General features: G+C 35.4%; 1 long non-coding RNA gene across 3 annotated transcripts in view; it reads left to right on the top strand.

The window, feature by feature from the left end:
* Positions 1-3,401: 3,401 nt before the first annotated feature.
* The window catches only part of LOC103095401 (uncharacterized), a 49,239-nt gene continuing 30,174 nt past the window's right edge, over positions 3,402-22,466 (top strand). For 2 of the 3 annotated variants that reach the window (XR_008915024.1, XR_001628119.2), the window contains exons 1-2: positions 3,402-3,515; positions 6,895-7,205. This is a non-coding gene — a long non-coding RNA (uncharacterized LOC103095401). The remainder of the gene's footprint in view (positions 3,516-6,894; positions 7,206-22,466) is intronic. The other variant, XR_008915025.1, reaches the window with a different exon arrangement.

Raw genomic sequence — 22,466 nt, forward strand, 5'->3', positions numbered from 1 at the left:
TCTTGCCTCATTACAAAGAGATGAAATTCTTTGTTACAGTCTGGAATACCTAGGGCTAGAGCTGTTATTATTGCTTCCTTGAGCTGTGCCAAAGCTTGGAGATGCTCTTTTGTGAATTGACATGGTTCTGTGACTGTATTTCTAGTCAGGTCCATCAGGCATTTTGTTATTTGGCTATAGCCTGGGATCCATTGCCTACAGAAACATGTCTCTCCTAAAAAGGCTCTCAGCTGTTTCTTAGACTTTGGCACACTAAGCATTTGGATGTCATCTACCCTCTTTTCTGAAATCTTTCTTGTCCCCTTTTCCAAGATGAATCCTAGGTATTCAACTTTAGGCATGACCCATTGTAGCTTTGATTTAGATAATTTATGGCCTTTTTATATAGCTATATGATGAGCTTTTAACTGTCTTGATAACGAACATTTGGTGAAGCTAAAAGAATAGCATCCACATAGTGCGCAATTTTGCTTTCTTTAAATATTATTGTCTCTAGATCTTGTTTTAGGATTTGGCAGAATGCCATTGTGCTGTCACAGAAACCTTATGGCAGTCTTTGCCATGTTATCTTGGATCCATTCCATGTGAATGCAAAGATTTTTTTGGCTTTTCTGTCCAATGGGTATACTAAAATATGTACTGCGCAAGTCTATGACAGTGTAGAATTTTGAGTTGTTTGTAATGTCAGCAATTATACTAAATGGGCTTGGTATCACTGCATGGGACTTTTTTCACAAATGTATTTACTGTTTTCAAATTCTGTATGAATCTCCATTGTATTCTGCCTGTATTATCTAATTTTGTTTTCTTTGTAGGCATTATTGGTGAGTTGTACTATGATATTGTTGTGATGAGAATTTTCTGCTCTAATAGACTCTGGATAATCAGGGTATTTCCTTCTATAGCTTCTTTGTTTAGCTTATATTGTGGTTTGGGGGGGGGGGTCCTTCACTGACTTCAACTCTTACTGGTGTTGCAGATTTTAAGATTGCTACATCCATTTTAGCCCAAATCTCTTCTGGCATATCACTTGGGATTTCAAATATTGTGCCTATATTTTGATCTTGTGCATCATCCAGTTGCCCCAGGAAAAGCAAAGGATAATGTTTTAGAGAGTCTTTGGGCAGATGTAGGAAGATCTTCCCTGATTGATAACAGTGTATAGTTGCTCCCATTTTACATAAAAAGTTTCTCCTGAGGAGGTTTGATGGGCATTCTGGGATTAGCAAAAAGGTGTGCTCCATTGTCAAGGATCCTAGAGTTACCATTTTTATTTGAATTCATGTACCCTTTTTTCCCCTGTTTCTCCCATGAGGTCATATGATTTTATTGTCTTTTGGAGATGTTTGTAAGACAAATCTCATTGCCCCTGTATCTCTGAGAGCTGGATAGATTTCATTACCATTTTTTCAATTATAACTATGCTATTTAATAACAAAGATTACAGGGCTTCTCAGTACATGCAATTTGACAAATAGATCATTTAAAATGCTATTCACAAACAGTGTTTTTAATCCCATACCTTCTTAGAATTTATACTAAATATTGGTTCCAAGGCAGAAGAGTGACAAGGGCTAGGCAATGGGGTTTAAGTGACCTGCCCAGGGTCACACAGCTAAGAAGTATCTGAGGCCATATTTGGACCCAGGACCTCCCATCTCCTGATCTGGCTTTCTATCCACTGAGGTACCTTGACATTCCTATGACAAATAGTTTTGCATGATATATAACCAGCCAAACAGTACCAGAAGGGTCTATATGTGGCATCAATGTAGGAACCACCTAATAGTTCATGAGAAGATGTCTAGGGCAATAGAGAAACAAGCCTGGCATTTCTCAGCTCTTCCTTCAGAAAAGTGACCATTACACAGGGTCACACACTTAGAACCCAGATAATCTGTTCATGTTCCTACTACTATGTCTTTTAATACTGATGGAGTTACCAGTTCAAATTCTTAAACTTAACTCTTCTAATTTGCCCTATTTTTGCAACTTTAACATGAGACAGCATTCTACTTTTCCACAAAACATTCTGGCTGGCTTTGTCTCCTTGTAAGGTGTATAAGTCCTAGAATAATTGCAATCAGAAGCTGACTCTTCATTCTTTATTTTCAGTAAGTTGCATTTTGTGAAGTTGATAAAGATATTTTTTCCTGAGATTTAAATGTCCTAATCTCTAGCCTTATATATCCTAATCTCTAGTACTTTAAAACCAGACATAACTTCTTTAAGAATTACAATACAAATACAATTGGCAGGAAATGACATGAGGCTCACTATTTTCATTTTGTTGGCATACTTGAACCATGGGTGCTTGTATTTCTATGCTCCCCATATCCCAGCCTTGTTCATCAGCTACAGTTGTATCTTGTTGTTTTGAACATTAATTTTGCAATACATCTGCAGTTTGAAATGGAGTTGCACTAGCATGGAGACTTAGGGTTGGTGTAATACTGTCTTTGTTCTTTTCTGGCTATTGGTTGGAATTCTTTGACATCGAGGTTTAATGTTGACTTTGCTAGAATTTTATTAATATACTCCTTTATTAATATTCTCATGGTTTCCTGGATAAATTGATCTTTCTCCCTATGGGTAAAAAGCTCTACTAAAAGAACTTCCACATCATCAAGTGTTGGATCAAATAAGCAAAGTGCACATTTGAACTCCTTAATGGCCTTGAAAGGGTCTACAAAAATTTTTGGAATTCTTCTCTTTAAGCTGTCCAGGTCCCCTGTTGTGAATGGTTTATGTAATTTGAGATGGACCATCCCTGAGTCAGCTTGCAGGATTGTGTGATCCCTTATTGGCAAGATTGGTACAGCTGCTTCAGCTCCCTCTACTTTCTCTTCCTTTGATACAGGTTCTCCTTTTTCTGTTTTGGTCATTTGCTTTATTTGTATTCCTTTCCTCTTTTAGTTGATTGATTATCTCAGCTAATTGTGAGATCTGCTTACTAATTCTGAGAATCATAACTGTCATATCAACCTTGTTTGCTTTTCTACCTAGAATCTTGCTTATGCATATTTTAGGGCAGAGTACAATTGAATTATGGAATACAGAACCCCAATTGTCCCAGAAATGTAAGAAATCAGTCTGTCAAGTTTTATTTTTAACCACATAAAGCTGTCATACAGATTTAGGAAGAAGTACACATAGTCCCTTATTATAATGAAAAAGAGACAGTATATCATGTATGCAAATTGCCCCATAAGAGCAATATAAATCATAGTTATAAAGATTTTTCTCTTAGTTTTGCTTTGGAAAGAACAACAACTTCTACTCAAAGGAAATTTTGCAGCCTTTGTCCTTTTAAGTCTGCCCCTTTAAGAATCAACCTAACTTTCAGAATGAATGTTATTCTAATTGTCTGCCTATTGTTAGGTCAACTCTCAGTGAGTGACTTGACTCCTCCCCCAAGATGACTACTGCTGGTCCCCCAAAGAGGCTTTTCACTGCTAATGAACTTAAATCTTCCCTGATACCACCCCCTCTTCTTTTCTTCAGAAACTAAACAGGTTAGAAAACCTAGCTAGCTTAACCCAAAACTGTTATTTTGATTACAGAGAATGGGGGTGGGGAGGAGAAGGGAATAAAGGAATTGGTGAGGGGAGTGGTAGAGATGATCAATGATGAGTTAAACTCCATTTAGCTCTCCTCCATCTCACTAAAGGACTCAAGAGGGATAATCCTGTGATGATGCTTGAGCAGGGATGGACAGAGATCTGGACAGGTCTTCAACATGACCCCCATGGGGTTTCAGGGTTGAATACCCCTCAACAGCTGATGATGGTATCTCTGCTCCTTTGGCAGATGCTCCAATGATTTCAGGAATCTTTCTGTTTCTTCAGTGCAAGGGGAAACTGAGGCAAATCTCAGGTATCTCAGTTTTGGATCCTGAGCTCATGTCTTCCACTCCTGTCTCCCTCAGAATCCAGAGAGCAAAAGACTCCCTCCTTTGTTCTATCTCACACAAGCCTCTTTGCTCCTTCCAACAGTTACTCTTGTCCCTGCGTCCAACATTCAGTATGGTCTCCCTCTGTGCCAAGCTCATTCCTAAACCCTTCTAATCTTGGTTACATTATTTTTGTTTGTACAAAAGCTTTGTAATTTAATATAATCAAAATTATTCATCTTACATCTTATAACACTCTTTCTCTTGTTTAGTCATAAATTCTTCCCTTTTCCAAGGATCTGCCAAGTAAATTATTCTATGTTCCCCTAATTTAGTTATGGTTTTACTCTTTATAAATAAATCATATATCCATTTTGACCTTATCTTGATATCAGGTATGTTAAGATAGTTTTATTAACTTCTCCCTTTTTATATTTAAGAGAAAAAGAAGTAATAAGATTTTTAAGAGACCCCCTGCTGTGCAGGTTGTCAGTTTGTGTCAGTTAGAAGGGTGTGACTTAGAGTCAGTTACAGGTGAGACAGTGGGAAGGGGCTTTTTGTCTCTGGGTCTTCTGGGGGGAGAAGCAGGTGTTTCTGGCTCTCTCTTAGATCAGTTTCTGGCTCTCTCTCTCTCTCTGAGGCTGTTTTTTTTTTTTTCCGAAGGCCTTAACAGTTTTGTTGATCATTAATTATTCATAACCTGGGTTGATAAAGTAGATAGATATGGTTATATTATTAGATAGTAAGAAGAGAGAGAGTAGGCAAGGACTTAGGCCTAGTAGAAGATACTGCCCTCTGAGGCAGAGAGATTTAGGCTTTTTTAAAGGAATTTAGTTAGGATTAGAATCTGCGGTATAGTTATAAACCATTGTAAGATTACTTTCACTTTCCTACTTCCTATTTCCTATCCAAATTTTCCTAATAATAAACTAAGTCTTTTGCATTTAATAAACTGTTCACTGGCATTTGATCAAACTCCTGCCCCCTAAAATTTAAACTTTCACAGCCTGGCAAGCCAGACAGAAGTTTGATTAATCTATTGATCTTCTGTTCTTTCCAATATTAGTAAAAGGATAGTAGTGTAAACATGGTGTTCGATATAATGGTATGGATAATGAAGGAGGTAGTACCTCTTTACCTCAGATAACTCCCAATACTTTGGACTATCACTTGAGATTTTACACCTCACAGTTTTGGATGGTCTCCAGTTAATACCACTTATGGGAGTATTTGTTCTGTGAGAATGGTTTCTCAGATACTCTCTGTATCAAGTATTTAATTTAATCCTTACTAAGAAAAGGAAACAAATGAAAGAGAGATTAATGGAGACTAAAGATGCATATCTTGAGGATTGCATCTCTAAATTGACTAACACTATTTCACACCAAACTGAAACTATCTCCAAAGTTGAAGACAATATCTCTCAATTTACTAAAACTATAACCCAACAAAATGAAACTTTCTCCAAAGTTGAAGATAGCATTTCTCAAATGACCAAACCTATAAGGCAAAAAAAAGAAACTATCTCTAAAGTTGCTCAACTTGAATATAGTATCTCCCAAATGGCTAAAACTATTATGCAACAAAATGAAACTATCTCTGAACAAAAAGAAATTATTGTTCAGTCTACTAAACCTGCCTCTCCTACTGTTTCTAATTCTCCTAACAAAGCACCTAAAGTTAAAAGCCAAAAGAAAGAAAATACAAACCCTAGTCTATTCCCTTTAAGAGAAGTTCCAACTCTTAACACTTAAGAAGAATGAGTTAATAATTATTAGGTACCATAAACCATTTATCCTTCAGGATATGGAAGGATTTAAGTGCAGCATTCCTTCTTTTGAGGAGGATCCCATAGTGATTATTTTTTTAAAAGCTTGAAACAATATGCAGGTAATTTGATCCAACCTGGACTGACTTTGAATGTCTTCTAGATGAATTACTAAGTAAAAGGGAAAGGGATAAAATTATTAAGCTTACACATCAGGAAGAGGGTGCAATTCTCTGGCTGGAGGTTGACCCTCATTGAGTCTTCAATAATCCCCATAACTATATGATATTATGTCAAGCTAGGGAAGCAATACTTAATGCAATGAGACAATGTTCAGATAGATCTGGTACCTGGACAAAGTTTGAAAAGCTTAAGCAAGAAATAGGAGAAAATCCTTCACAATTCATGGACAAACTTATAGAACTAGGAGGAAGATACATAGACATTGACTTAACAAGTAAAAGAAACATTAGATAATTGACAAGGCAGTTGTAACAAACTATTTCAAAGTAGTCAATAACTATTTTAAAACTAGTTGCCCTAACTGGATGAATATGGAACTTGATGAATTAAAGAGTGTGGCAGTTTATGTTTATAATGGGCTTGAAATGAAAGATGCTGATGATAGTGATTTGGTAGATGCATTAAGAAAGTAATAAAAGCATTAAAAGGAAAAAATGATAAACTTGAAAAAGATGATACAGGTTTTGGATTAGCTCCTGTGTGAGAATATACAATTCAAAGAGAATATACAAAGCAGAGGCCAATGTAGAAAATGCAGGAAAAGTGGGTATCTGATGATAAATTGTAAATGCTGCAATCAAAATTCAGTAATTTTAGAAATAATAGTGGAAACTTTGAAAATAACTATTCTAGAAATAATAACAGAAACAATTTCCAGAAATTATGGGAATAATAGAAACAGTAACCAAAGTGAGGCAAATGATTGTTACAATATAACTACAATGGGGCATGTCCACATAATAGTTAAATTGTAACTCCTCCTCAATGAGAGAAATATCAGAGGGGTGCACATGGCCCTTTATGAAGGTTTGTCAGGGGAGAAAGGACTCTGGAATCAAATAGTGAAACATTTGATTTTCCAGACCCAGATATAATTTTGCCAGTTATCCCCCTCCCTTGATAGCTATGAACCACATTGTAATACATGTAAAATGTTTACATTAATGTTTGTATTTAACACTAATTTCCAGAGTTTTATTTTATGGTCTAGAAACTATAGATGAAATGTAAAGACTTTTAAAGGTGATACAATTTACATAAAGAACTTTCAGTGAACAGAAGCAACCCCATTCCAGATGCTGTTGAAAATGATTAGCTGAATACATTGAGGACAAGACTACAGATACAAGTGGACACAGTTTTTAAGGTCATTGAAATTCAAAAAGAAGACTACAATTGGATAATTGGACAATATTTACAAGAACACTGTATTACTTCAAGGACTACTATAAATGGACAGTATTTTAAGGATACCAAACTTTGCATTTAAATAAAATGTTTCTCATATGTAAAGGTTTGAAGGTAAGTGTATGATTTATGTTATGTTATTCTGTTATGTTATATTATGTTATGTTACAGGATTTACTAGTTCTATGTAGAAATAATTATAATAATACTTTAATAGAGTTATAGAAAAGTTATAGATACTTTTACTTTTATAGAAAAGTTTAAAATTAACTAAATGATAAGTAAATGGTAAAGTATTATAAATATTGAGATTAAATCCAAAGTGGTAAAGTGTTATAAGTGTTGATCAAGATCCACCTCAGGGGGAATATATTAGATATATATAGTTAGATGTATATATTAGATGTATATAAATTGTGTATGTAAGGTATACAAGGTAAATATTAGATTTACATAATGTATATATATATGGTTCTGTTTTATTTTAGAGGTATATAATGTATATATAAGGTTCCTATTTATTTTTCTTGTTTAATTTTTTGTATGTATAGTAATTATAAGATGTATTTGAATTAATATCTTTAGGTTCTTATTTGAGTAAAGTATAATAAGAATAGGTTTTATTTATATAGAGTATAATTTTAATTTTGTGATTGTAATTTCTGTAATTGTAAACATTTAGAATTGCATATTATTTGAGACTTGCATTTTGCAAGAATTTTTTTTCCTTTCTCTCTTTACTTCTCTTGGTGTATAATAAAGAATATAGAATCATTTTATTGCAAAGATCCATTGGAGAGATTTGTCTCCCAATGGATCTCTGGGGAATATGTTAAGAGAGTTTTTATTAATTTCTCCTTTTTTATATTTAAGAGGAAAAGGAGCAATAATATTTTTTCAGTAAGACACCCTGCTATGCAGTTTGGCATTTAGAGACCCTCTGCTGTGCCTTTTGGCAGTTGGTGACAGAAGAGCATGGCTGAGGGGAGTTAGTGAGTTAGAGAGAGTTGCAAGAGGCTTTTGGTCTCTGTGACTCCTGGGGAGAGGTGGTGTGACTCTCTCTATTTGGAGACAGAGAAATGGAATTTAAGACCTTATCAGCCTTATTGATCATTGATAATTTGAGTTATAGTGGATATATTATCAAAAAGAGACAGTAGAGAAGAATAGAAGGCTTCAGTCTAGCAGAAGATACTCACCTTTGAGGCAGATAGATGTAGGGTTTCTTTTTAGTTAGGATTGGGACCTGGGGTAGAGTTACAAACTATTATAAGATTACTTTCACTTTCCTACTTCCTATTTCCAATCTATATTTCCTAATAATAAACTAAGTGTTTTGCATTTAATAAACTGCACAGTGTTTTGTGTTCAAACACTTGCCCAAAAATTTAACCCTTCACAATATATTTAGTTGCTATAATATTCTAATACACCAAACTATATCCTTTCTAATTCTATGGTTAATATTCTATTATTATCATTGACATCTTATACACAGTTTAATAATGGATCTGACTCTTCCCAAAACTTATAATTGTACTTATTTACTTATATATATATATATATATATATACTTATTTAAAGTATTATATGTGTTTACTGTAAAGATGATATTAGAAAATAAGTACTGTTTTATTAGTTTAGGGATAAAAACTAGAGTGATGGCTTGAGAAAGAACTAGAGTTTGAAGCAGAGCTGAGAGAGCATGTTCATTTCAATTGTTGACAGTTATAACCATTTTCCTATGTCAATTACTTTCTCTAGAAGTTAGGAGTTGGTCTCTGACAGTTGGCAGAGACACACACTCAAAGATTATGCCTCTCTCTCTGTCTGAGGGAAATATCTGAAGGATCTCAGTGTTTTCATTTCCAAACTTGGGAAATACTATTGACTATCTATTGTGCTTTTTATACATTGGTTTATATCCGAGAATACCAAAGAAAAACCTGGTCTTTAGTTTGGAATCTGAGATTCTTAAGGCTCAGAGTCCTAACTTGATTCTTGTTGACACTCAACCAGCTAGCATTTGCTATTTTATAATTTGACAGCAAAGTTAAGATTTATAAGGATAATAGTGGTAGTTTTCGTGTAGACAGTATAAATTTGGGTTAGTCAGATGAGGGAGGATCACTGTAGCCTGTGAAACACAGGATAAATGATTCCTTGCAGAACCAGGGAGTTTTATTTGAGTGAATTTAGAATCCCTTAGAATTAGAAATCCGGGGGTGCGGGGGGTGGAGTCAAGATGGCAGCTTAGCAAGCAGCAAAAATTCAGACCTCGTGGAAGACCCTTCTTAACCAATGCAGACTGAATGCTCCTAGGGCACTGAAACTCAAGCTGAAAACAGGACAGAAGCAGGGAACCCTCCTTCTGGACTCAAATCAAAAGGTACACCCCCCAAAAGCCAGAATCCAAGAATACTCAGGGCTAAGGGGAAGGCAGAGCGAAGGTCTCAGGACCCCTCCCCCACAACCCAGAGGGCAGAGCCCCCAGCAGGAAACCTCTGAGCGAGCAAAGGTGCTGGTTTGGAGGGTCTACCTTGTGAGCAGCGGGGCGCCAGGCTTGGAGCATCCAGCTTGGACAGCAGGGAGGAAGCCAGGGAGAGAAGGGGCTGTGGCTGGGTCCCTCCATCAGGCTCCAGTCTCACCCTTGCCTTGGGGCACATCCAGACCAATCCAGTTGAACCTAATTCCATCATAACTCCTAAGAGTTTAGGGAGGTGGGCAAAGACACTTGCAGATAGCTGAGAAGCAGCTGGAGAGAACTGGAGAGAGCCCGGGCGGCCCAGCCTTCCAGGACTCTTCAGAGCCCCAGAGCTCCATACCACATACAGCCTGACCCAGTTGAACTCAAGCCAATCAAAAGCCTCCAGAAGACAGGGAAGCTAACATTCCTCCCCTAGAGACTGTACAAAGAGATCTGACAAAGCTCCAAGAGGGGAGACTGACAGCCCCAAAACAAAACAAAAAAAAATGAGAGGAGCAAGAGCACAGACAAATACGGGGAGCAAAGAAGGGGTAAACTCAAGCAAACAACAGAAAAAGAACAAAGAAATTACAATAGACAGCTTCTGCACAGGTAATGAGCAAAGAGCGAATGAAACAGAGGGGAAGAGATCAGCAAAGGAAAAATCAGAAATCCCAGCAAATTGGATACAGGCTATGAAAGAACTCAAAATGCAATTCAAAACACAATTAAGAGAGGCTGAAGACAATTGGGAAAAGAACTTAAAAACTAAGATAAGTCATCTGGAAACAGAAAATAGTGTCTTGAAAGCCAAAATCAACCAGCTGGAAAATGAGGCAAAGGAGATGAAAGATGAGGGAAAGCAGATGAAAGATGAGGTGAAGAAGATGAAAGATGACCTCCAAAGAAAATCCGACCAAAAGGAAAAGAACAACCAAAAAACTAAGGATGAAATCCAGTCTTTAAGAACCAGAATACAACAACTAGAATCAAGTGACCTCACAAGGCAGCAGGACACTATAAAACAAAACCAAAAGAATGAAAAAATTGAGGAAAATATGAAGCATCGCATTCACAAAACAGAGGATTTAGAAAATCGTTCAAGGAGAGACAATTTAAGAATTATTGGTCTACCAGAAGACCATGACAAAAGAAAAGGCCTGGACATTATATTACAGGAAATTATTAAAGAAAACTTCCCCGAAATCCTTGAACAAGAGGGAAAAGTGGAGATTGATAGAATCCACAGATCATCTCCTGTACATAATCCCCAACTGACAACACCCAGGAATGTTATAGCCAAATTCAAGAACTATCAGACCAAAGAAAAGATATTATAAGCTGCCAAGAAGAAGTCATTCAGATACCAAGGAACCACAGTGAGGATAACTCAGGATCTGGCTGCATCCACACTGAAAAAAAGAAAGGCATGGAATACAATATTCTGGAAAGCAAGGGAACTAGGTCTACAACCAAGAATCAACTACCCAGCAGAACTGACTATATTCTTTCAGGGGAAAGTATGGTCAATCAACAAAATAGAAGAATTTCAAGAATTCATAAAGAAAAGACCAGACCTGAACAGAAAATTTGATGTACAAGCACAGAACTCAAGAGAATCATCAAAAGGTAATTAAAAAAGAGGGGGGAAAAGAAAAACAAAAAAAGTTTTTTTAAGAGACTCAATAAGTTAAAATGATATGTATCCCTATAAGAAAAGAGGTCATTGGTAACTCTTAAAAACTGTTGTTATTACCTGGGCAGCAAAAAGAAGTATACTTAGAGGGAACAGCAACAAACTGTATAGGATGAAAGGACAAGACATAAATAGGTATATAGATATATGCATGCAAAAATACATACGCATGAGTATGCATATATATGTATATATATACATATATATATAACTAGAGCTTAAAAATAGGTTAATATTAAAAGAAATGGGAAAAGAAACAAATGGGGGTAAATTTATATGTCATAAAGAATTAGAAATCCTTGTTATCCTTATATATTTCAACAAATATTTTTTAACACACCATTTATTTTTACATTACTCTATTCATAGTAATGTTGGCTTACTGATTCATTTTAGGATATTTTTAACTGGGTGATATTTTCTGTCTCCTTCCTATATTTCCCTCTTTTTACTTTATCTCCATTTTTATTAAAATGTAATCATTAAGACCTAACAGTCTCAGGAATTGAGAGTTAATTTTAAAGACTGTGACCACAATCTTTTTTTAATTAATATTACATTTAATATTTTACTTTCAGTATTACAATATCCATTAGTGAAGTTGGTTTATCACTTCCTTTGTCTAATAAAACTCCTTTTTTACCTGTTATTTCAAATAATTTATTTAACATTGGAATGAGTTGATCCTTAAATGATAGGTAGAATTCATTTTTAAATCCATCTGATCCTTTTATGCTTTTCTTATGAAATTAATTTATGACATTCAAATTCTTTTTCAAAATGGGTTATTTAGGTATTCTATTTCATCCTCTCATACTCGAAGCAGCTTATTTTGTAGGTATTTCCCTTGCATTTAAATTTGTTTCAATATAATTGGGAAAATAACTCCTAATAATTGCTTTAAATTCATCTTCATTGGTGGTATATTCACCCTTTTCATCTTTAATGCTAGTGATTTGATTTTTTCTCTCTGTATTTTGTTGATTGTTTTTCTTAAAACAAACTCCTAAACTAATTTATTAATTCAGTGGAATTTTAACACTCAATTTTATTTCACTCACCTTTAATTTTTAGGATTTCTAATCCAGTGTTCAGTTGGGGATTCTTAATTTGTTCTTTTTCTTGTATTTCCAATTCATTGGTCTGTATTTTTCTCTATATTATTAATATAAACATTCAGAGTTATAAATTTTCCCCTACTGCTTCTGCCATTTCCTATAAGTTTTCCTTTGTTGTCTTCATTAATATAATTCCCTTTAATGAAATTGTTTATTTCTATGATTTATTCTTTAGCCCATTCATTCTTTAATATTGAGTTATTTAGTCTCCAATTAAAATTTTTTGTGTTTCCATAGGTCCTTATTCTATGTCATTTTTATTACATTATGGAATGAAAAGGATGCATTTAATATTTCTACTTTTAACTATAATGTTTTTGTGCCCTAAAATGTGTTCAGTTTTTTAAAGGTGTCTTGTACCACAGAATAAGGTATACTGTTTTCTTTCCCCATTAAATTCTCACCAGACACCTATCATATTTAAATTATCTAAGATTCTCCTCATCTCCTAGACTTTTTTCTTATTTTTTAGTTAGATTTATCTGGCCCTGAAAGGGGAAGGGAAAATTAAAGTTCCCCAGTATTGTTGTTTTGTTATCAGTTTTTACCTATAACTCACCTAATTGTTTTTTTTCTTTAGAAATTTAGATGCTATAGCATTTGGTGCATATAGGCTTAATATAGATAATGCTTCATTGTCTATGAACCTCTTTTGCATATTACTGTTTCCCTGTTTATCTCTTTTGGTTATGCCTATTTTAACTTTAACTTTATCAGAGATCATGATTGCTAACTTTGCCTTAAGCTGGGGCATACTATATTTGGCTATAGCCTTTTATTTTCACTCTCTGTGTATCTCTTATTTTTAAGTATATTTTTTATAAACCCATTGTTGGGTTTGGGGTTTTTAATTTGTTCTGTTATTCATTTTCATTTATGGGTAAATTCATTCTATTCACATTTAATGTCATAATCATTAATTGTGTATTTGCCTCCATTCCTTTTTTCCCTCATTGTCCTTTTCCTCTCTTTTTTCCCTTTCTCTCCTCGGATGTCTAATTTCTTCTATCCATCACTTTTCCAATTTGGACCCCTTCTTAGAAACCTTCCTTTATCTTCTCCTTTTGCAATAATAGTTCTAAATTGCCCCAACTTTATAAAATGGTCCCTCCTTTTTCCTTTCCCCCATATTATTTTTTTAATCATCTGTTCAAAAGTCTCTTCCTTATCCCTCCAACTTGGCCCTTCTATTGATATGTGTTGAATCCTTTTTATTCTTGTTTTTGTTCTAAAAGTTCCTCCTTTTTCCCTTCACTCTATTTCCCATTTCTTGATATGTAATCCCGTCTAGACATACTTTATTTTTTCTTATCAAATTGCCCTCTTTCCTCTTAATCTACTTTTCCTTCCCTTAATCCCTTAGTCCCTTAAAGAGATGCTTAGTACCTCCCATATCCTATACCCTTTCCTCCTGTTACATTCTGTACATTAAGAAGACTTTTACCCTTCTTGTTGTGAATACTGTTCTCTCTTTAACCTAGATCCTGTGAGAATTGAAATTAATATGCAATAACTCAAATATTATATTCAATAAGATTTATTAAAATAACTAAAATAAAGCTAAAGTAAAAAAAGGTGCTAACTAAGTCACAGTCACAAGGGGAGAAGAGAGAGAGCGGCAGAGTTCCTGCCAACTACATTCAAAATGTGACCACACAAAGTTGTAGAGAAAGGAAAGGGATGCTAGGAGATGAAAAAGAATTCTGGAAGATGGAGTCCAAAGGTACAATAATTTTTCTAATTACACATTTTCCCCTGTGATCCTTTGGGAGACCAGTCTCCCCAAAGGGTTCATGGAAACATAACTAACTTATAACTGTAACTAGAGGTATATAAAAATATCACAGTTTTAGAGAGAAATTACAATAATTTGAGGATAAAGGGAAATAAAAGAGAAAAAAGAGCAAAACCATGTTCAGTGCATTGACAAAAAAGCTAATCAGGGGGCAGTCCCCTTCGGCATAAGAGCATACATTCAAAACAAATGCATTTAATCCCCCCAAATTCAAATTAGCACATCCCAAAATTCACTCTGGATCTTCCAGTACAGCATGTGGTCTCTGCAATCATCTTCAAGGTGCCCTCTCCAAAAAGTTCACCCTCTGGATTCAAGGAGGTAATCTCTTATTCTAAATTAAGCTTAAATTCAAATCAAAGTGCACAACAATAACTTAGAGTCCTCCACCCTGAGGAGGATAATAACAAACACAGGGATCATTCAAAGATGCTTGGCTGAGTTATATGAATCAAAAGATGAGCTGAGTTATGAATCAATTGGCAAAAGAAAATAAAAAACATTAAAAAACCTAAATAAAAGAGAAAAAAGTAACATTTATGTGAAATATAAAATATCAAAGTCTAAAAAGAAATTTCAAGCAAAGGAAAAATAAATCTATCACAGGTCCTTGAATTAAAGTGATTTATGTAATTATAGACTTACCCAATTAGTAGCCAGGACTACAGAAAGTTTGCCACACTATGAAAGACAGAAAAAAGAACCAGATTTCCACAGCATATTGAGAAATAGCATTTCTTTATCTGATTTTACCTTTTCTCTCAGGGATACTGGAGCCAGGATGATAGCCAAAGTGAGACACTTGGTATAATGTGGCACATTATATATACATATAATATGGATCTGCCTTAGACTTATGTCAAAACAGCCACAACCTCAAATCCCAAACAAGTTCAAGTCCTCTTGTTTTGGCTCAAAATTTCATTAATCCCTTGTGCTCGAATGGTACTATGAAAGTTAGCTTTGTGCTTCTTTAGTACTTTGCAGTATCTCTTTTTGTATTCCCTTCTCCTGGAATCATACAGAATAATTAAGCAATGTTCCATAATTTAAAATAATGAATGGCATTAGTTTTATAGTCTAAAGCTTTTTGGGTATGCATTTGACATTAGGGTTAATGGACATTTTTTAACTTAACCTAGTACAAAATTTAAAAAAAAAAAGCATTAATAATACTGGTAACATGTGCTTCTAGTTAAAAAAAAGGAAAGAAAACAAACAAAACTCAAATATTGTGTTACACATACCAGGAAGAAAAATAATTCAAAAAAATTTTAATAAAAAATATATAGATTACAATCAGTGACACACTGTGTCAGCCAGGAAAGGTAGAAGACAAAGTTTTCTCACCCAAAAAATGAGATCCACTTCCTTTATAATTTGGCCATCAACCACTGTGTGAGTGCAAATGATTTTCACAAAGTAACAGTTTTATAAAACAGTAGTACAATAGGTAATGCACATTCAAATAAGTTACCAAAATTCACAAAAATCACAATTAATTCACAGTTAATTATAACAAACAAGCCCACTATCATATAGGATTCACATGAATTGCTGTATCACATTTTAAAAACTTAAGAACTGATGGATGCTTGTAACAAGTTCTACAGATGTAGCAATTCTTTCAACCTTGACAAAGATATTTTTTACAAAGTCTATTATTGCCATTATTCCAAAATTTATCAGAGGAGCCTGGTGGGGGGGGGGACACACAAACACAGACACACACCTCTTTGTACTGCAGAAGCTACTGAGGAGTCCTGCTTTATATAAAACTTTGTGGCAGAAACTTATATTTTGTTCTCTATCTTTATTTCAACATTCCTTTATATATGCTGTGGGGTGGGCCAGCCTCCCACAGGGGATGGGGTCTTGGAGTGTTGGCAAAGTGATGGATGGTGTTGTGGTGCAAATTTCACCTTTTAAGATTATTATAATATTGAACAATGGTCACCAAGGGATTTACTTATGAAATTCCTAAAATGAAACACTCAAGTCAGAATGGAGTTTATGGAGGTTTAATCACAATGGGAGTAGGGAAAAGGAGAGGGAGAGAAGGAGAGAGGAGAAAAGGGAAAGGGGTTACTCAACCTCTGACCAAGGCAGAGGGAGTTTAGGCCCAAAGGGCCAAGGTGGAAGGAATCAGTCCTTGACTCACTTGACCGATCTAAAGGGAAGCTGTCTGCGGGCCTCCTCTCTCTTCGAGCTTCTAACATGAACTGGCGTCTCACCCTGTCTACAGGAAGTGAGCAAATTTCCAAGGCTGCTCTCTCCGTCACTTCCTGTGCCTCACAAGTGCCAATGGTGGCTCAAGCTTGGCTTAGGACAGCCCAGGTGGGCAATTAGTTATTTCTGATTTGTCATTGACTAGCACATGCCCGTGTACTGTGGGTGTGCACAATTTTTTGGTGCTATACCAAGATGGAGATTTTAAAATTCACAATGGGACACAGCTTTCGCATTCAACTCACAGCACAAGTTTCACAGGATAAACTGCTCCACCTTGGCTGAGGTCTGGCTTTATTTTATGCACTCATGATCATACATCTACTTGGCACACAGTTTCATTCTCAACATATATGTTTCCATGGAACCTAACAACAGACAAGAAGCCTAGGGAGATAGTCAATGAAACATTGTTGCTAAGGGCAGTATCAGTGGGTAGAATCAACATGACCCAGAAATAGGTTAGGGAATTCAGAGCACAGATTTGCAAGAAGTTTTTATGCCTAGAAAAAAAGGTCCTATCTAAATGGGCATATAAGAATCCTTAGTTTAATTTTGTAAGTGGGCTCTCCTGGTAATATCCTAGGGGAAAAGAAGGGGACATCTGTATTAGCCTTGCAAGCATGTTGCTCTCATCTATTTTTCCTGGGGCTAAGTAAGAATAATAATCATAGCAATTCTAGTAATAAGGTGATGTTAATAATGAAAGTCACTTGGGGGGGGGGGTCAGTGGGTGTTTCCATCCTTCCTGGGGGCTGCTTTGCGGTCCCTGGTTTCCACATGAACCATGTCTAACAGCGTGGTCTTGATGGTTCCCAGCATATATATATATATACATATATATATATATATAAAACTATCATTCAGCTAAAAATCATTTCTGTAGACCCCTTAAAAAATTTGAGTTATTTACCTCATTAAATTCTCCAAAGGTTGTATACAATTGTAACCAGTTTTGATGGAGTCTATGGAGTCTATTTTGACAAATAACGATGGCAAAATGAAAGAATAAGGCCACATAGACAACATATGACCTCAATGGATCTGGTGACAGGCTCAGTATACATTAGGGTTATGGTTTTTTGCCACTGAAGAGTTTGTGCAAGATGACCATGGGCTTTTACAATGATATTTTGTTCAGTACAGTCATAGGGGAAAGGTACAAATCAAAATAATGTAACAAAATATCTAATAACCAAAACATAGTAATTTAAAATGATTCAGTATAACAGAAAGATACTGATTAGATTAATATATGAACTTAAAAGAAAATTTTTAAAAATTAAACCTTATAACAATCAGCAAAATATAATAAGCTTTGACAGGGTACAATTCAAAAATCCTTTTCTCCAGTTCCAATAGACTTGTTCACTTTTAGGAGGGGAACAAACTGAAAATAGTTAGCAAGCAATAAAACAATGGAGGCTGAAACAGTTTAAAACTCACCACCAGATGTCATTAAGCTTTATTCCCCTCCCCAGTATTTATCATCCATTTGCATTTCTTTTGTCACCCCTCAGGAGTTCCTCATACACACATCTCCATTCTGTATGTTGAGAGTATTTAAGATTTTGAAAACTTTGTCAAAATATTCCAGTTTGGTCTGAAATTCAAGCAGCCTAGCTTGTTGCTGCATATTCTTAAGGATAAGAAAATAAAGTGGGAAATTGCAATGAAAATAAAAACTGCCAGTAAAAGAATTAAGCAGATCCAATCTGTACTTTGTAATAGGAAGAAGAAGATTGGAAGATTGCATAAGGTTTTTGCAATGTGAACTTCCAAGTGATTGACAGGGACATGTGATAGAGACTCACATAGGAGCCTGGGTCAAGATCTGGGTGAAGATTATAAGATGAGGTTTTTCCATCTGTCTACCAGGTTTCTGGCCTTTGGGGAGTTACCAGCTTGAGTGGGAGGGATCCTACTTGGACTGGCTGCTGGCAGCTGGACAGTGGACTAAAGAACTACTTCTCTACTGGACCTGCTTTGGACATTTTCTTCTGAAGAGCTTGGTTCATATCCTGGACTCCATTTGTGAGATTTTGTTTGGGGAAACAATGTTTTCAGTTTAGATAAGTTAGTTATTAAAATAGGTTTATAGGAATTAGGTTTTGGGATTAATTATAATAATTTTCCCTTACCCTTTTACCCTCTTTCCCTCTCAACCTTCCCAAAAATAAACCTGATTATTTATGTTTCCTTCTTGTTCTGCCCCCTAACAAATCCCACTATAACAACTCTACCAACCCAGACTGTTTTTTCAGAGTTTTAAGCATGCTTAGGAATAGCATTATTCCACAGAAAAAAAGCTGAATGGGTTTTATTTACAGGGAAAACAAACAAACAAACAAAAAGCCCTGTCTGGAAGGTAAGGAGGCTTGGGAAAGTATTGTTCTTTCACCTTCTCCCTAGGAGCAAAACTTAGAGGGAAAACAATAGCGTATTTGCTATGAGAGAAAAAGTACTCCATGTTTTGGGTCAGGAAGAAAAAAAAAATCAGTGACAAAATCCCCAAAATTTTGGCTTCAAATCCATTGATTTGGGCTATCTGCCCTCCCTGTTATGTTGGATTGTAGGGTGGAAAGAAGAAAAAAAAAACAGCAGGGGAGTCCCCTTCCTGTGAAAAAATCTTGAGTTGCAAGCCAGGAGCTCAGGGTTAGCTTAAGAAATCTGCTAAGAAACTAGAAAGGGGTTGGGCCTGAATAGCGCTTTTTTTCTGTACCAGGCTGTGTTCCCCTACTGACAAGCAGCTAGCACAGGCTCCAAAAACCCACGTTGTGGGGGAGGGGGGTTATACTTCACCCACTTCTTAAGAATTCCCAGGTTGTGTGTTAAAAAGATGCAAAGCAGGCTCACAGCAGTGGGGTCTGGTCTTGGAGTATCAAATTCTGTAGGCTGGACAGGGACCACTCAGCAGCAGGAGCTCAGGCAGTGGAAAACACTGGCTCAAGCAGATGGGCATGAGAAGCAGCAGGAGAGAAAACTCAGCTTACAAAATTTCTCTACTGTCTATTCTTTTCTCAAAGCCTTAAAAAGATTTTTTTTGAGAATTCTACACCTCCGTGGCAAGCCAAATTTTGAGAATTAAAATTAATATATAATAACTCAAATATTATATTTAATAAAATTTATTAAAATAACTAAAATAAAGCTAGAGTAAAAAGAGTGCTAAGCCACAGACAGGAGAGAAAAAGAGAGTGAGAGGCAGAGTTCCTGCCAAATAAAACGTGACCAGGCAAAGTGGTAGAGAAAGGAAAGGGATATTGGGAGATGAAAAAGAATTCTGGGAGATGGAGTCCAAAGGAATAAAATGTTTTTGTAATTACACAATCCAATGAGAGTAGGGTTCTAGTACTACCAGTCCTTCACCTCCTCCTCCCCTTCTCTAAGATACTTCTTTCATTAATTCCTCCTTTATATGAGGAGGAATATAACTTCTTCCCAGTCTATTTGATTACTATTTTAGTTCATTACTTAATATTCAACTTGATCTTGAGTCTTATATTTATATATACTCTTTCAAAGTAGCCAGGTAATGATGTTATTCTTAAGTGTTATAGATTATAATTTCCCACATTAGAATCAAACAATTTGACCTTTTGGGTCACTCATAATTGTTCTTTCATATTTACTTTCTTATGTTTCTTAGAGATCCAATTTTCTATTGAATTCTGTTTTTTCCTTCAAAATAATTGAAAATCCTTTAATTCATTAAATATCCATTTTTTCCTTGCATAATTGTGCTCAGCTTTGCTAAGGTATGCTATTCTTAGATGTACACCCAGTTCTTTTGCTCTTTGAAATGTTGCTTTCCATGCCTGTAATTCTTTTAAGGTTGAAGCTGCTAGGGCTTATGTTATTCTGACTGTAGATCAATGGTATTTACATTGTTTTTTTTCTTGTTGTTTGTAGTATTTTCCCTTAACCTGGCTGCTACAGAATTTTGCCACGGTATTCCTATATATATATTTTTTTGTGTGTGCTTTCTTTGTGGTGGTGATCAGTAAACTCTTTCTATTTCTATTTTACCCTATAATTCTAGAATTTTGAAGGCAGCTTTCCTTGATGATTTCTTGGAGAATGGTGTCTAAACTCTTTTTTTTTATTATAACTTTTGAGGAGTCTAACTTTTTATGTTGGCTCCCTTTGATCTCTTTTTTGGTCAATTGTTTCTGTGACAAGATATTTCATATTCTCTTTTGTTATTTGATTCTTTTTATTTTACTTTACTACTTCTTGTTGTCTTAGGAAGTCATTAGCTTCCCCTCATCCAATTGTAGTTCTCAATAAATTATTTTCTTCCTTGAATTTCTGGATTTCTTTTTCTATCTGGGTGATCTTTCATAATTTTCTTGATTTTCTTGCCTTGCTCTTATATTCTTTTTCTAATTTTTTCTCACCCTATTATTTGTTTTTCAAAGTCTTTTTTATGCCTTTCCAAAATCTCTTTTTATTTTTCTTTCTATTTTAGAAGTAGGTGATTTTGCTTCACTATCCTCTGAGTTTGAACCCAAGACTTTTCTTTTCTACCAGTTTTTGTCTTCTATTTCCTTCAGGTGATTGGTGCAATAGGAGTTAGAAGGCCAGAAGTCAAAGGGTAGGTTGCTTTTCTTTTCATAAGAGTTTCTCCACATACCAGTTGGGAGATTGAGATAGTAGTAGGATGTGAAGGTTGCTTTGTGCTGGCATATATGGAAGCCATTGCTTTCTGATATATGGAAGTGGTCCAACCCTTTCCAGTATTCCTCTAGGGGACATATTATACCCATCAGGAAATGTAGGAAAGCACAAGGTGCTTGCATTGAGTTTTTCATGACTCATAAATGTACCACTTCACATAATCATGAATTCTCAAATTCCCTTATCTTATCACAGTCTATTGGTTTTCTATATTGGCAAGGTTTCAGCACTGAATCTTGACACATATTTTTTTAAATAAGATTATTCATCAGAACTCTTCTTTCTCACCTTTTCCTCATCATATCACTCAGATATCTTGTGCTACTATCTCCTCCTTCACTCCTGTGTCACATGAAGCAGTGATCCTTCTCCTTGCTAATAAAAACTCTTCCCTCTGCCTTCTAGTACTAAACCTTGCTCTCTGTCTATATATTCCTATTCAAAACTGTGTAATTAGAATTGCTCCCCGGAACTCTCTTTCCCAGCATCACATTTACATATTTACATTATTTAATAACATAGGGAAGATATAAGTTTTATGTAGCTCCTCCCTCTCTCTCTATTCCCAGGAACATGGTTTATGAAGGCTGGGTGAGAGTCAGGGAGAAGTTTACTCATGTGGTCATACTTAAGTTTTGTATTTTGTTCTTTTATTTCTTCTACTTCAAGTGGTTACTAATAAATCTTATAAAATATTTTTAAAATCTCAATTGATATTAACAGGTCTTCAGAAGTGATTTTCAGATATCTAGTAGCACCACTACCACTGACATTTGCCTACTTTTGAGTTGTTTGTAACAAGAGGTAAGGGTCCCTTTAGTAGTTGAAGTGAAATACAGTAGTACTATTTTGTTCCCCAACTCAGCATTTATAAAAATGCAGTGGATGAGACATCAGAAGTGATTTTCACTATTGTATTCCTTGCCTCCACATTGCAATGGATGGGACATATAATATATGCCTCTTACAGCTGTTACAGTCTCATACCAGAGGAGGGAGGTTTCCAAACAGGTTTGGTTATCCCTAGATGAGGTTTTTGTTTTGATTTTTTGGTAACACTTCAGATTACTCTACCCTTCTACCAGAATGATCTACATTCTCTGTGACATTTTATACCAAAAAGGTTTTCATCAGTAGTATAGAGGTTTTTGTGGTTTGTTTGTTTTTCTGGGCTCTCCTGCCAAATTTTAGAATGATGTCAGTAATAGACTTAGAAATATCTTACCTAAAGTTGACAGATTGGCTAGATGTAAAGAATTTGTGACAAGTATCCATAAGCTTCATAGGTTTTTAAAATATCACAGAGCAGGGGACATCTGGGTAGCCCAGTGGATTGAGAGACAGGTCTAGAGAAGGGAGGTCCTAGGTTCAAATCTGGCCTCAGACTCTT

The sequence above is a fragment of the Monodelphis domestica genome, chromosome 1 (genome assembly GCF_027887165.1).
Source record: "Monodelphis domestica isolate mMonDom1 chromosome 1, mMonDom1.pri, whole genome shotgun sequence".
In the NCBI taxonomy this organism is placed as follows: Eukaryota; Metazoa; Chordata; class Mammalia; order Didelphimorphia; family Didelphidae; genus Monodelphis; species Monodelphis domestica.